The sequence below is a fragment of the Narcine bancroftii genome, chromosome 1 (assembly GCF_036971445.1).
Source record: "Narcine bancroftii isolate sNarBan1 chromosome 1, sNarBan1.hap1, whole genome shotgun sequence".
Classification (NCBI taxonomy): domain Eukaryota; kingdom Metazoa; phylum Chordata; class Chondrichthyes; order Torpediniformes; family Narcinidae; genus Narcine; species Narcine bancroftii.
Genome location: NC_091469.1, coordinates 381,721,040 through 381,736,885, shown reverse-complemented (window position 1 = coordinate 381,736,885; position 15,846 = coordinate 381,721,040). Strand labels below are relative to the sequence as shown.

The window sequence follows — 15,846 nt, the reverse complement described above, 5'->3', positions numbered from 1 at the left end:
GAAATCCAGGATCCAATTATATAGTGGGTATTGAGGCCCTAGTCTTGGAGGCAGGTTACCAGTCTTCTTGGTCACCAACATGGTTGAGGCTTGTTTGGAACAGGTTGATACCATGCCTTGTTAGAGTGAGATGTCAAAGATGTCCATGAATACATTGGCCAGCTGGTTTTCAGAACTCAGCTGGGAACTCAGTCCAGAACAGATGTTTTCCTTGAATTCACTGTCCTGAAGGCAGCCCACATGTGATCTTTAGATGCTGACAGTGGAGGATCATCAGGGAATGTAGGGGTATGCAGTGATTCTTCCTTGTTCTGGTGGTCAAATCAAGCATAGAAAACATTGAGACCATCTGGGAGTGAAGCTTTGCTGTCTCCTATTGCACTGGATATTGTTTTGTAGTAGGTTATGTCATTTAGACCCTGCCACAGCAGTCAGGCATCCTTTGTTGTTTCCATTCTCATCTGGAATCTCCACTTCACCCAGGAGAAGGCTTGTGCAGAGTTCTGGATTTAAATGCCTGTGATCTGGTTCTCAACATGTTCTTATTTTCATTCTTCATCCAGGGCTTCTGGTTGGGGCAAACCCTGAACGAGTTGGTGGGGACACACTCATCTGCAGCTGTCCTTAACTGCCCCGGTGTAATCATTCAGATCCTCAGCTGAAGTCTTGAACACTACCTAATCCACTGACTCAAGCCAATCTTAAAACCTTCAGCCTCCTGCGATCAACTTCTGGCATCCTGATCTCCAGAGCCTCTCTTTTTAGATTCAGTCTGTAGACAAGCAGAAGGAGAGCAGCTTGGTGATCTGACTTGCCAAAATGTAGTCTCAGTAAAGAACAATAAGCCTTCCTTATCTTAGTGCAGCAGCAATCAAGTGTGCTGTGAACTCTGGTATAGCAGGTTACCTGCTAGTGATAATTGGGCAGTATTTTCTTTAAAACAGGGCTGGTTAAAGTTACTGACTATGATTCGAAGTGCCTTGGGGTGGGCCGACTCTTGTTTACTGACTATATATCATGCAGCTCCATGAGTGACTGTTTGTAATCAGTATTAGGAGGGATATAAACTCTGATGAGAAACACTATTGAAAACGCCCGAGGTAGAGAGAAGGGTCTGCATTTAATCAATAGGCAGTGGAGCAGAAGGTCGATATAATCCAAAAGTGAAACCATCTGGTTGGATTGCAGTGTCTGGTGTATTCCCTGTAGCCAGGTCTCGGTACAGCAAACAACTGAGATTGTCTCACCTGTCTCTGATAAAGCAATTTTGCCTGGGGGGGGGTCATCAATTTTATTTTCTCATGACAGGACATACGCCAGTAGTATGGACAGTAAGGGAGATCTCCATCCCGTGCTTCAGTCTGGTTTGGATCACAGCTATTACGCCATGTTTCTGGCCTTGAGAAATTCAGCACATTTGTGTATTGCAAGTTAAACAAATAATTTTTTGTAGAAGCCTATTTGGTGAAAGCACTTAAATTATCATGAAAAGGTCAAAAAGATTTATTAAATAGCCACAAGCTATCCATTAAGATGAACAAGTCTGAGCACACCTTATTTGGAGTTGGACTTTACCAATAGCCTGGTAGAATGAGGAAGTACACACAATACACAATTTTCATTAAGCATGCAAAATAAGCAACAATTAATGGTGTGGTAAAAGACATAACCAGTAACAGCGTAACACTGAATGGTGAAATAGTAAACATAAAATTATTAGTCCCCATCTCCTTAATTCTGTGGGAGAAAGCTTATTGAAAGAATGAAAAATAGGTGGAGAACTTTACATAGCAGTACATAAGTGGAGGTATTAAGAACCAAAGGCACAGTAAAGAAGAGTAAATTCAGTAGAGCTTAAAGGTTTCTTAGCTTTCTCCTATGCTTTCTAGGAATGTGACAACAATAGTGGATTCCTGGAACAGGACTTTGTTTAAATAGCTTATAATAAGGAAGAATAATTTAAATAAATATGCAGTCTCTTGTGGGATTGGGGGTGAGAAAGCATCTGGTGCTTGATGCAATGCACAAAATGACTAGATAAACTCAGCAGGTCATACAGTATCCATGGGAAGTAGAAGGCAGGCAATATTTCAGGAATGAGCCCTTCATCAGGTATGTCGATAAACAGGCAAATGCCTAAATAAAAGGGTGGGAGAAAGAGGGGTGGAGGAGAAGAAGAAGGGGAATGGAGAAGCAGAGGACAACAGTTAAGACATAATAGGTGGATACAGGTGAGAGAGCAAAAGAGAAATAAACTGAAAAGTGATGGGGGAAGAGCAGAGAGCTAAGAAGCACATTTCTTGGATAAGAAAAGGATGGAAAGGGTAGGAAGCTGGAGGAAGGGAGACAAAGGGGTAGGGAAAGAGAAGCCAGGGGAAAAGAATATACTGTAAAACCCCCTGGTATCTGGAATTCAAGCAAATGGGAAAAAGAGGAAAATAAATTTTAAAAATTCAAAAATAATAGGTAAAAAAATATGCAAGTTTAAAATTTTAAAGTAAATGTTCTATGAGGTAACAGATAAACTTTTGGTGAGGATGGGAGCAAATATTCAGCCAGTGGAATAACTTGGTTGTGGTTTGTTCATACCAGCTGTTTGAATAAAGTTGTGTGAAACAGCAACGGCGCCGTTGAGGTGACTCTCTTAAAGTGTCTCCTTATCTCTGCTTAGCAAGAGTCACCTCGGTCAAAGGCTTTATCTGTAAACTTGGGGGAAGGGAGATTAATTACCTATAATGTTATTGGTCATCATTTGGGCAGCTCCATGGAGGGAGAGGAATCTGAAGGTGTAGCGACAGTTAAATGTTTTCAAAGAATGTGACCGATAATAAAATAAGATGTTTTAAAGTTTATATATTCATGCAACTGAAGTTTGTTCAGCCTAAGCACAGTATTGTATTTTATATTTTAAACTGTTTAATGTTAGTTAGGCATTGTATGAGTAAGTCTCAAGCAACCGGAAAATACACTTATCCGGCATCTACGAATCCCCATGGGTGCTGGACACCAGGAGTTTTACTGTATTGATAACAGCTGGTTGGAGACTCCAGAGACAGAATACAAGGTGGCATTCCCTCAATTTGCAGATGGCTTCCATTTAGCAGTCTAACCCCCCCCACACAACTGCACTGCCACTACCCCCTCCCACTAACCCCCCACCCCACTCAGCACAGACACTAACCCTCCTACCCCATTCAGTGCCACCACTACCCCTACGCCCCCCCCCCCCACCCATGCCATTGTATTGGGGGGAACGTGCTTAGGATGAGGCCTGGAGACCAAGGGGGTGGCAACCCAAAAAAGTTTGGGAACTACTGTTTTAAAGGATTATGATTCCATTATCCAAAAAACAAAATCATTCATCATGTGTTGTCTTAGCAATGAGTGTAATTAAAGCATTTAACAATGGGCCACATGATCAACAGTGATGTACAAATAGAAATCAAGAATCTGCAAAAGGCTAGCATTAAAAACTCATTGCTATCCGAAAATTGGAGGACTAAAAGGAGATTACAGTAGGATGGTTCAGGCCTTGGTATGGATTTAAAACACAGGCGTATTATATTACCTCAATATTCAAAATATTGGTACTCTTTTCCAGTCTAGTGGTGTAATTAAAATTGCAGTTGATTTTTTTTTGTGGACAAGGAGAAGCTGGTGGTAAGTCGACATTTTGATCAGGGTCCTTTAACAAGACCAAATTTTTCATTTCGATATTTTAGTCCTGAACACTATTTGCACAAAAATTACCAAAAGGCACAAGTTTTGCAAAGAAAAATATAAACTAATTCAAAAGACAAACAAATTACTATACTGTTGTGAAATTAGTGACAAATTTACCCTTTAACAGATAGGGTAAAAATTGAGGAAAGCAAAAATTGTTTAAAAAAAAGATAGCAATATTATTTTTAGAGCTGTGAATAAATACTGTTTACCTTTGGGATAGCTTTTGTCGAAAGACAAAATTACAGACCAGAGACTCTATAAGAGAAATGTCTGAAGAATACAGAATTCACTGGTCAACAAAGAAATAGCGATACAGTACAACTCCAATTATCCAAAATGGTCAGGAACAGGCCTATGTCAGATTAAAAAATTTCCGGAAAACTGGTGATGTTTTTTTTTTAAAAAACAGCCCAGTAGCAACAGCAAATTACTTGATCAATGTTTAAACAAAAACAAACAAGGGGAGGGTTTTTAAGCATTAAAATAATGTTTAATTCTCACCAAAAACAAAATGCTGGCCACAATCCCCCACCGATTACCAAGACCTCCCATTCACCGCTGTAGATCTCCAAAGCCACCACCGATCACAGAAACCTCCCAACCACTGTTGCCAATGTGCAACACAACCCCACCCCTGCTGTCAATCTCCGGGAGGCTTCTTGGGCCAGTGGAACATTCACTGGCAAGTCAGCAGGCTCCTGCCTCCCCAGTCACTGGAGCTCCCGATGCTCAAGTCCCATCTCCGAATCCTCCCCAGGCCTACTGCTCGTGCACACTGGGAGTCCAGTGTACATATGCTGTAGTAGGCTGAGGGGAAGGTTCAGAGTCAGCTTCGGGTGTATCAAGAAGGGAGGGAGGGAGGGAAGGGGATAGGAGGAAAGAGGAGGGGAGGGAACACCACTGAGCCCGAGGTCCCACTCCTGCCTGGGAGGCCGCTCTCCTTGATGATGCCGGGACAAGGGATTCTTCTGACCACTTGCAGCTGGGAGACAGTGGCACACAGTTTGAGAGGGAGTGAAAAGTCAATAGGGGAAGGTGAAGAAATGAAAAGAGAGAGGGGATGGAGTTACCTGAAATGAGGACAATCATCATTCGAATTTAATGTTGAGTGAATTTTTTTTTTCAATCTGTGAAGTTAGTTTGGCTCTGAAAAAAATTAGATAAATGAGGATTTCTGATTTGTTTCAAATATCCTCGTTTATTCAATTTTTAAAAAATTCAGATAAATGAGGATTTTGGATAATCAGAGCTATACTGTATAAATTTAACAGTCTGAAGGAGAATAAAAACAGATCAGGTAATTGTGAAAGAGATTACACACTGATTTATGCCAAATATTTACAAAAATATTTTTAATATACTTTGTGTTTTGTTACACACATGAAAGCCAATGTTTGAAATTAGTCCATTTATAGCAGAGTTTTCATTATATACATCTTGAAAGAATAAAAGCCTGACCAGCTCAAGATTTTTCATTGAGGTAATCATAAAGGATCTATTTGGTATTGTGTTTGTTAACTAATTCTGTGGCAAGAGATAGTTAAATTGAATTTCCAAAAGTACCTTTTCCATAACAAAAAAAAAATAACACTTATGAGGCCAACATCAGATATTTTAAGCCCACACCAGAAATATCCGGGAGTTAAGCTATACATTAGTCCTTCACTTTGTAAATATAAATGAACAATGGACAGAATTTGAAAAATGTTGCTTTTTTTTTGAATAAAATACACTCCACTCCAGATAATTTTAAATTAACTATTATATCAATGAAAGTTTCAAGTTTTTTAATGATCATTTATGATCTTGAAGAGGGGACAGAGTATCTAAATTTTCTGATGACACTAAATTGAGTGGAAAAGCAAATCGTGTGAAGGATACAGAGACTCTGCAGAAAGATAGGTTAAGTGGATGGGCAAGGGTCTGGCAGAGTACGGTATTGGTAAATGTGATGTTATCCACTTTAGAAAGAAAAATGGAAGATCAGATTATCATTTCAATGGCAAGAAATTGCAGCGTGATGGCATGCTGAAGGACTTGGGAGTGCTTGTGCATAAATCGCAAAAGTTTGGTTTGCGAGTGCAGCAGACTATCAAGGAGAGAAATGGAATGTTGTCTTTGACTGCAAGAGGGACTGAATTTTGGAGCAGGGAGGTTATGCTGCAACTTTAGAAGGTACTAGTGAGGCCCCATCTGGATTACTGCTGATAATTCTACCTCCTGACTTGAGGAAAGATATACTGGCTTTGGAAGCAGTGCAGAAGTTCACCAGGTTGATTCCAGAGATGAGGGGCTTAGCCTATGAGGAGAGATTGTGTCATCTGGGACTACTTGCTGGAATTTAGAAGACTGAGAGGGTATCTTACAGAAATGTATAAAATTATGAAAGGCTGAGATAAGATAGATAGGCAAGTTATTTCCATTAGGGGGGGGAAGTCTAGAAAGAGGGGATTCAAGATAGTAGTCAAGAGAAGAAAACAGCCCGAGCACTGGCCGCCGTATTGTGACAAACCTATAACACCCTGATGTCTGTTGTGAGTGTCTTGAATGTTGTATGTAACTGTGGTTAGTAAAGTGTTAAGTGTGGGGGGTGGGGAGGGAGGGAAATGAAAAGAATTCTGCAGAAAACTATAAAATGGATAATTGTAAATTGTAGTCAATGCTGATAATGTTAACATTGACACTGATAAAATTGATAACTGAATTTAAGTTGGAAAATCATAAATAAAATATTCCAAAAAAAAAAAAATCAGGGTAGTAAATTTAGAAAGAGATGAGGAGGAGCTGCTTTTTCCCACAGGGTGGTGAATCTATGGAATTCACTATTGAAGAGTGGAAGCTACCTCGGTAAATATATTTAAGACAAGGTTGGATAGATTTTTACCTAGTAGGGGAATTGAAGGATATAGGGAAAAGGCAGGTCAGGGAAGTTAAGCCAATCATCAGATCAACCATGATCTTACTGAATGTTGGAAGCAGGCTCAATGGGCTGGATGGACTTCTCCTGTTCCTATTTCTTATGTTCTTGTAACATACAACTTAACTTGCTCTATACCAACTATATTCTAATAAGATAAAAATATATATATTTTTTAAAATCAGGACTATTTGAGCATCTCAAAATTAATTATATATAATTACATGGAATGTAATTACGTGGAAACAGGCCAATCCACCCGATTAACCTATGTAGGCATTTATCGTCAATCAGTGCCTCATTCTTCCCTTATTCCACAATCCAAAATATCCTCTGTCCTTACCTAGTTTTTCCTTGTGTGCCTTACAATATTGACCTCAACCAAACCCTTGGATATTAGGCTACATTCTCAATGCTCTCAAGGCTCTAAGCAAAGCCCTGGAATACCTGACCAGCAAAAATGCATACATCAGGATGCTCTTTATTGACTACAGTTTGGTATCCAACACCATCATCCTCTCAAAACTGATCAGCAAATTCCAAGAGCTGGGAATCAATACCCTATTTTGTCATTGGATCTTGGATTTCCTCTCCTCAAGATAGATCCCAGTGAGGATTGATAAGAACATCTCCTCCACAATTTCCATCAGTACCAGAGCACCACAGGGCTGTGTTATCCCACTATGACTGTGAGGCTCAGTATGACAATAACACCATCTATATACATTTGCTGACTATACCATAGTAGAGGGTTGAATAAGAAGGGGCAACGAGTCAGCATACAAGAGGAAAATTGAAAACTTGGCAGAATGATGTACTAACAACCTCACACTCAATGTCACCAAAACCAAAGAGCTGCTTCTGGAATTCAGGAGAGAGAAAACCAAAGGTCACTGGGGGAATCAGAGGAGGTGAGAGTGGACAAACTTAAATTCTGGGAGACACCATCTCAGTGGATCTTTCCTGAATTCAATACACAAATGTCATCATGAAGAAAGCACATCAGCACCTCAACTTTCTCAAGAGTTTTCAGAAGTTTGGTATGACATTGAAAACCAAGGCAAATGTCTACAGATGTGTAGTGGAAAGTGTGCTAACCGACATCATCCTGGTCTGGTATGGGAGCACCAAAACCTCTGAGTGGAAAGCCATGTAAAAGGTAGTGAACAGAGCCCAGAACATCTCATCAAACTGCACCCCGCCATTGAGAAAATCTACATGGAACATTGCCATTAGAAAGAATCAACAGAACCCAGGACATGCTCTGTTCTTGCTATTATGAAAGAGGTATGGGTGCCACAAGACTCATACAACATGTATAGATGACAATTTCCTTCTTCTAATATATCCTTATTTCAAAGTATCATCTTCCAAAGCACGAGCTACAATATCCCGAATTTCGGTCTCTTTAATCCAATAAAACAAACTCTGGCTGTTACTTTTAGTTTTAATTCATTGATAGAATGGATAAACATTTTGCATAGCTTTGCTTTAAGACTTCAGTAATAAATAACAAAGCATTTACTGTATGATGGACACAAAAGATGTAAAAAGCTTTTAAAGAGATACACAAACTTTAAAAAGATACAAAATTCAAAGAAAAATTTCTCATGCCTTCATATCCTGTAGAATAAAAGGGCAAGCCATTAGCCTGGGCCGATATTGCAACATATTATATCATAGTCACTATGGTAACACTACAAACAATAGTTCTCTTGAAGAGACAAGCACAAAATTAACTAAAATTTAAAAACACAAGGTTTTCAGGTTCAGGAATAGTTGTTAGCCCTATGGACAAACTCAGAGACTTATTTAAGGACACTTACTTTGCACTTTAATTAATATTGAATATTTTCTGTATTGCACCATTTGTTTATTTTTTTATTTACATTTTTATCTTTTGTACATATATCTTTTCTTGAGTACAGTTTTTTGCATTACCATTAGTAGAAATTCTGCCTGGCCCACAGGAAAAAGAATCTCAGGGTTGCATGTACTTTAGGCAATAAATCTATACTTTGAATTTTTTTGAAATTTGGTGTAGAATCTTCTTTCAAGTTTGCCTTTTGATTTCTTGGTAACAACCTTATAGTTTTTGTCTTTGTTTATGCATTGGTCCACATTAAAAGATAACCATTAAACAAGACTTAAATCATTACTGAATTGAAGAAACTAAATCAGTTTCATTACACAAGAGTTCAGCTTTGTGGCAATTACCAAAATTAATTAACACCATTACATGAAGCATCAGCCACTGTGCCCACCCCACTTCAATAAAGAGGCACACCCTCCAAGAATGTATAGATGGAGATTAAACTCCATGCTACTTAAAAAGCAGGATTTTAGAGAATTCATTGAAAGACAAATTAAAATGTACTTTGAAATAAATACGGAATCAGTGAAAGATAAGTTTATACTATGGGACGCAATGAAAGCGTTCATCAGAGGGCAAATAATAAGTTATGTAACCAAGATGAAGAAGGACTACAATCAGGAAACAGAGCAGTTGGAAAGGGAAATAGGAAATATAGAAAAAGAATTAGCAATGAAGGAAGACACAACTAAAAGAAGAGAATTGGCAGATAAAAAAATAAAATATGAAACACTACAAACATATAAGGTGGAGAAGAACATAATGAAGACAAAACAGAAATATTATGAACTAGGAGAAAAAACATACAAAATTCTAGCATGGCAGCTTAAGACAGAACAAACTAAGAGAATGGTATTGGCATCAAGGAAAAAAGACAAACAAATCACATATAATCCAACGGAGATTAATGAAAACTTCAGAGAATTCTACGAACAATTATACCAAACTGAAAACAAAGGGAAAGAAGACAAAATAGATGAATTTTCAACTAAAATTGAACTACCAAAATTACAAATAGAGAAACAAAATAAATTAAAAGAACCATTTGAAATAGTAGAAATACAAGAGATAATTTAAAAAAAACTACCAAATAATAAAACACCAGGAGAGGATGGATTCCCAATAGAATTCTATAAAACATTTAAAGATTTATTAATTCCTCCCCTCCTGGAAGTAATCAACCAGATTAATAAAACTCAAAGCTTACCAGATTCATGCAAAACAGCAATAATTACAGTAATACCAAAGACAGGGAAATATCCACACGCACCAGCGTCATATAGACCAATATCTTTACTTAACACAGATTATAAGATAATAGCTAAACTATTAGCAAACAGATTAGCCGACTAAGTACCTAAAATAGTGAATCTAGACCAAACTGGATTTATTAAAAAAAGACGAACAACAGACAATATTTGTAACTTTATTAACTTAATTCATGCAGTAGAAGGGAATAAAGCTCCAACAGTAGCAGTTGCTTTAGACGCAGAGAAGGCCTTTGACAGAGTAGAATGGAATTATTTATTCAAAGTATTGCAAAAATTCAGTTTACCAGAGAAGTATATTAATTGGATTAAAGCATTATATAAGGGGCCATTGGCGAAAGTGAGAGTAAATGGATATATATCAAAGCAATTTAACTTAAGCAGATCAACAAGGCAGGGATGCCCACTATCACCCTTATTGTTCGTGTTAGCTATAAAACCACTAGCAGAATTGATAAGAACAGAAAATAAAATAAAAGGGATAGAAAGACAAGGAATATAAAATCAGTTTATTTGCAGATGACGTTATAGTATACTTAACAGAACCAGAATTATCAATAAAAGAATTACATAAGAAATTGAAGGAATATGGAGAAGTGTCGGGTTACAAGATTAATGCAAATAAAAGTGAAGCAATGCCAATGAATAATGCGAATTTCTCAAAATTTAAGAAAGAATCACCATTCAGATGGCAAATGCAAGCAATACGATACCTAGGTATACAAATAAATAAAAACCTTGGCCATCTATATAAACTCAATTATTATCCACTAATGAAAAAATTACAGGATGACTTAGAGCATTGGAAAGACTTACCACTAACACTAATAGGAAGGATAAACTGTATTAAAATGAACATTTTCCCAAGGATATTATACCTATTTCAGGCATTGCCAATACACTTGACGGAGAAATTCTTCAAGGAGTTAAAGAAAATAATAAGGAAATTTTTATGGAAAGGAGGGAAACCGAGGATAGCACTAGCTAAATTAACAGAATGGTATAAACAAGGAGGCTTACAACTGCCAAACTTTAAAAATTATTATAGAGCCACACAATTAAGATTCCTATCAGATTTTTATCAAACAAGGGAAAAGCCAGATTGGACTAGATTAGAACTAGATAAAATATGGGAGAAGATACCTGAACATATATTATATAAATGGGATGAAAAATTGGTACAACGTAGGAATTCTCCAGTATTACATCATCTGCTCAATATTTGGAAGAAGATTCATGTAGAAAGGAATAAAACAAATTACCAATTACCAAAACTATTACTGACGCAAAATCAGTTAATCCCTTTTACAATAGATAACCTTTCCTTTAGAGAATGGGAGAAAAAAGGGATCAAAAGAATAGAAAATTGTTTTTCAGGAAATAAATTACTATCCTTTGAACAAATGAAGGATAAATATAATATAACTCAAGATACAGTGTTGGCATACTACCAACTGAAATCCTACTTGAAGGACAAATTGGGAAGCAGTCTGAGGTTACCAGAGGGAAGTAATTTTGAATATGTGATTACAGATACAATGATAATCAAAAAATTTATAACAAATATGTATATTAAACTGCAAGAAAAGGAGAATGAGGAAACAAATGGTAAAACTAAACAAAAATGGGAACAAGATTTAAACATAAAGATAAAGAAGGAAACATGGGAGAACTTGTGCTCTGGAATGATGAGAAATACAATAAACACGAGGTTACGTAAGATACAATATAACTGGATACACAGGCTATGTATTACACCTCAAAAGTTAAATAAATGTGACCCAACAGTATCTGACAGATGTTTTTGTTGTAAAAAAGAAATGGGAACAACAATTCATGCAATCTGGATGTGTGAGAAAGTGAAAAAATTTTGGGAAGATCTAAACCAGATATTAAATAAAATTACAGAAAGCAATATACCAAAAAACCCAGAGATCTTCCTCCTAAGTAACATAAAAAACAAAGAATTTGGAATTGATTTGGATGGTGCACAAAAAAGATTTGTTAGGATAGCCCTAGCCGTAGCAAAAAAATGTATTATGTCAGCCTGGAAATTAGAAGATAACTTGAGAATACAACAATGGTATATAGAAATGAATAAATGTATTCCATTAGAAAAAATAACATAATTTAAGAAATAATATTGCAATATTTGAACAAATATGGGAGCCATACATGAAACACAATAGAGAAAACCTACCGGGGACATCTACTACCTAAAATGACAGAAGGAGAAGGAAATGAAAAGAATTGACTCAGTGGAATTTCTTGTTTATTTTTATTGAGTGACAACATTGTTTGACTGGTTTAATGTATCTTAGATTCTGTACTTTAAATGAATGGGAGGGGAGGTAGGGAGGGTGGGATGGGAAGAGGGAGGGGGGGAGAAAATAACACTGTATATATTTGAAAAGGAAAATGTATGTATCTTGATCAATGTGGTTTATGGTGTGAAAAATAAAAAAAATTTAAAAATAAAGAGGCACACAGGGCATTTGTGGAATTTGCACATTCTCCCCTTGACTGTATGGGTTTCATCCAGGTGCTTTGATTTCTTCCCAAATCCCAAAGATATACTGACAGGTTAATTAGCTACTGTAAAAAAAAATGATTATTGTAGGCTTGATGGCAAAGGAATCAAAATGGGAAAGTTAATGAGCATATGACAGAGAACAAGTTGCATAGTTACAGGGAAATAAGACTCAGGACAATGGGGCAGATCTACTCTCCTGGGAGCCAGTGTAGACTAGATCACGAAAATGGCCTCTTCTAGTGTTAGGATATGATACAATACCAATATTTTTTCTCTGAAGAGTTGTCCCTCCAATTTACAGTAAGTATCGCTTGGGCAGTGCATGAGACCATGGACAGACATGTCAACAGGAGAATGGAGAAGGGAATTTAAATGGGTTGATACTGGGAGATCCCTTCTATTAGCAGACACAGCAAAAGTGCTCAATTAAGTGATCTCCCAGTCTCTCTGATAAAGAGGATACCACAGCAGGAGCACTAGATGCCCTCTGCAAATTCTCAGTTGAAGTGTGCTTCATATTCTAATTGGGCACTCTCCAAACACAGGGCATTAACATCAACTTCTCCAGTGTTTGTTAGTCATCCCCACCCCTTGTCCCATGTCTACCTCCCATTCCCCATCTCAAGGTGTGTGTGTCCCTCTGTCTCCTTTCAGCTCTGGATTCACAGAGCTATCCCCAGCTTCTGATCAATTCTAAGCCTTTTCTTACCCTGCTATCCATGACCATCTCTTGTGCTCCTCCCTCTGCCTCTTCCCTCTTCCCTCTGCCTCTTCCCTCTTCCCCCTACATTTTTATTCAGACACCTACATGTTTTTTGCGGATATCTTGGCCCAAATGTTGGTTATATATCTTTGCCTCTTATGGACACTGCTGGACCTGCTGAGTTTCTACAGCACATTTGTGTATTTACCATCTCCCAGAGGGAACTGCAACTAGCATCTTGGAGCAGCACAAAGCATTGGAGGAACTCAACAAGTTATGGTAAGCAATAGACAGTCGAGGTTTCTAGCCAAAAACTCTTTATCAAGAAAAGAAAGAACGGAGCCGGTGCTCAAATGACAGAAGTGTGGGTGAGATGGGGAGGAGAACAAACTGGCAGGTGTTGGGTAAATAGGAACAGGAAGAAGAAAGGAGCCAATAAGTGATAAAGGAGCACAAGGTTGAGAAAGGTGCATTCTGTAGGAGGAAGGATAGTGTGTATGATGGGCAGATTGGGAGAGGGGAAAAGGAGGAGGAATGGGACCAGAGAGATAAGGGAAAGATGGGAGGAGGGGATGACCAGATATTGCGGTCGATGTTGATACAATTTAGAGATAGCCAAGAGGGAAAAATACAATGTGCTGTCCCTCCAATTTATGTATGGCTTCAACTTGGCAGTTCATCAGGCCATGGACAGACATGTTAGTGTCAGAATAGAAAGTAGAATTGAAGGAGCTGACCACTGGAAGATCCTTGTTGTGCAGCAGATAGAACAGAATTACTCAAAGAAGCAATCACCCAACTTGCATCCTGTCTCCCTGATATAGAGGAGGCCACAACAGGTGCATTGAATGCAGGAAATGAACCCTCCAGATAAACAGGTGAAAGTGTTACCTCGCTTGGAAGGACTCTTTTGCCCCGAATGGTCATGATGAGGAAAGGTGTAGATGCAGGTTTGCCACTTTTTGCAGTCATAGGGATGAGATTCTAAATTGGAGAAAGCCTAAATTTTGATGGTACAGTATTAGAAAGGATTGATTATGACAGGTTGTTTTTTGGCAAAGGTGTGCTTGGTAAGTGGGAAGCCTACAAAAGCGAGAGTACAGAGTTTGTACGTTCCTGTCAAAATTAATGGCAAGACTAATAAGTACAGGGAACCTTGTTTTTTGAGAGATATTGAGACATGGTTATGAAGAAGGAGGTGTATATTTAAATTTAGACATACAGCACGGTAACAGGCCATTTCGCCCACGAGTCCGTGTTATTTACACCCAATTATCCCACACCACCAGTACATTTTGAACGGTGGGAGGAAACCCGAGCCCCTGGGGAAAACCCATGCAGATACTGGGAGAACTAACAAACTCTTTACAGACAGTGTGGGATTCGAACACCAGTCCCAATCACTGGCGCTGTAAAGGCGTTGCAGTAATTTCAAGGCCAACCATATAGGGAGCAAGAAGCAAATGAGATACTTGAGGAACAAAAAAAAAGCAAGAAAATACTCAAGGAAATCAGGAGGGCTAAAAGGCACACTGGCAGACTTCAAGGAAAATCCCAAGGGCTTCTAAAGTCACAGATCCAATAATGATTACAGAGGCGGAAGTGCCTGCTGTCTTGAGGTAGATAAATCCATGATCCTGATATTCCCTTAGGACCTTGAGGGAGGCTCGTACAGAAATTGCAGAGACCCAGGCAGAGGTATTTAAAACATCCTTAACCACAGGTAAGGTGCTGGAGAATTGGAGGAATGCCAATATTGTTCCATTGTTTAAGAAAGGCTCGAAGAATCATCAGGTAATTATAGGCTGGTGATCCTGACGTTAGTGATGGATGCTATTGAAAAATATGCTAAGAGACTAGATATTCAAGTACTTGGTTACACAGGGACTGATTAGGGATAGTTAACTTGGCTTTGTGTGTGGGAGGTCACATCTAACTAATCATCAAGTTTTCTGAAGTACGCATCAGGAAACATGATCAAAGTAAGGCAGTTTTTAATGATAGGTTTATGATATAAAGGTAAACGTTCCAACAAATAAGATAGAAATTCCATGTCCTTAGGGGGCTTTGTAGATCAATTAAATGACTGTGAACTTAACCTGAAACTTGAAAAACATCTAAAGCCCAGATATTAATTTTCAACACTACCCCCCCCCCCCCACCCGCCAAAGACTGCACAAGAATAAAAGATTTAGAGTTATATTTAATTAGTCTGCTTCTGCAAAAGTATGACCACTTGATACTACAGTATATACACGTGCATTGTCAAACCAGATAGCAAATAACTGACACATTTAAATGAAAATTGGATGAAATATCTTACAAAAAATATCTGAGTGTTTGAATAATGGCAAGTGTACATGGTTGAAAGAAACAGAGTACTTTGGACATCAGGTTCATAAAGCCATCTACCACTAATGGATTTCTCACTACTGTTAGGTCTGCTTTGTTCATGAATGAGTGAGACAAACACCAGGCTGAGTCGAAATCAGGGTTCTTTGTTCTTTATTACCGGATTGTAACACTTGCGACTAACAAAGTTAGTCGGAGAATGCATTCTGCCGTTATCAGCAAAATGGTGATTTTTTATACCCTTGGATACATGCTTAGAACATCATCATATCATTACTTGTCCAATGACTAAAACTGTTGCTATCCTTTCCCTGCTAGCTTCCTGCCTCTCAATCCATCAATGTCTCTCTTATCTTGTAAGTACAAGGATGCATTCTGTTACTCCTTAGTACTGGGTGACTCCTTCTCCGGTCCCATCTCATGATGTTTTACCTAACAGGAGTACAAGGACACCTCCCCTTCTTGTTACTGCCC

At 38.2% G+C, this 15,846-nt stretch overlaps 1 protein-coding gene across 4 annotated transcripts in view; it reads right to left on the bottom strand.

Moving 5' to 3' along the window:
• Positions 1-15,846, bottom strand: part of cdyl (chromodomain protein, Y-like) — a 261,787-nt gene that overhangs the window by 139,361 nt on the left and 106,580 nt on the right. The window lies entirely within an intron of this gene.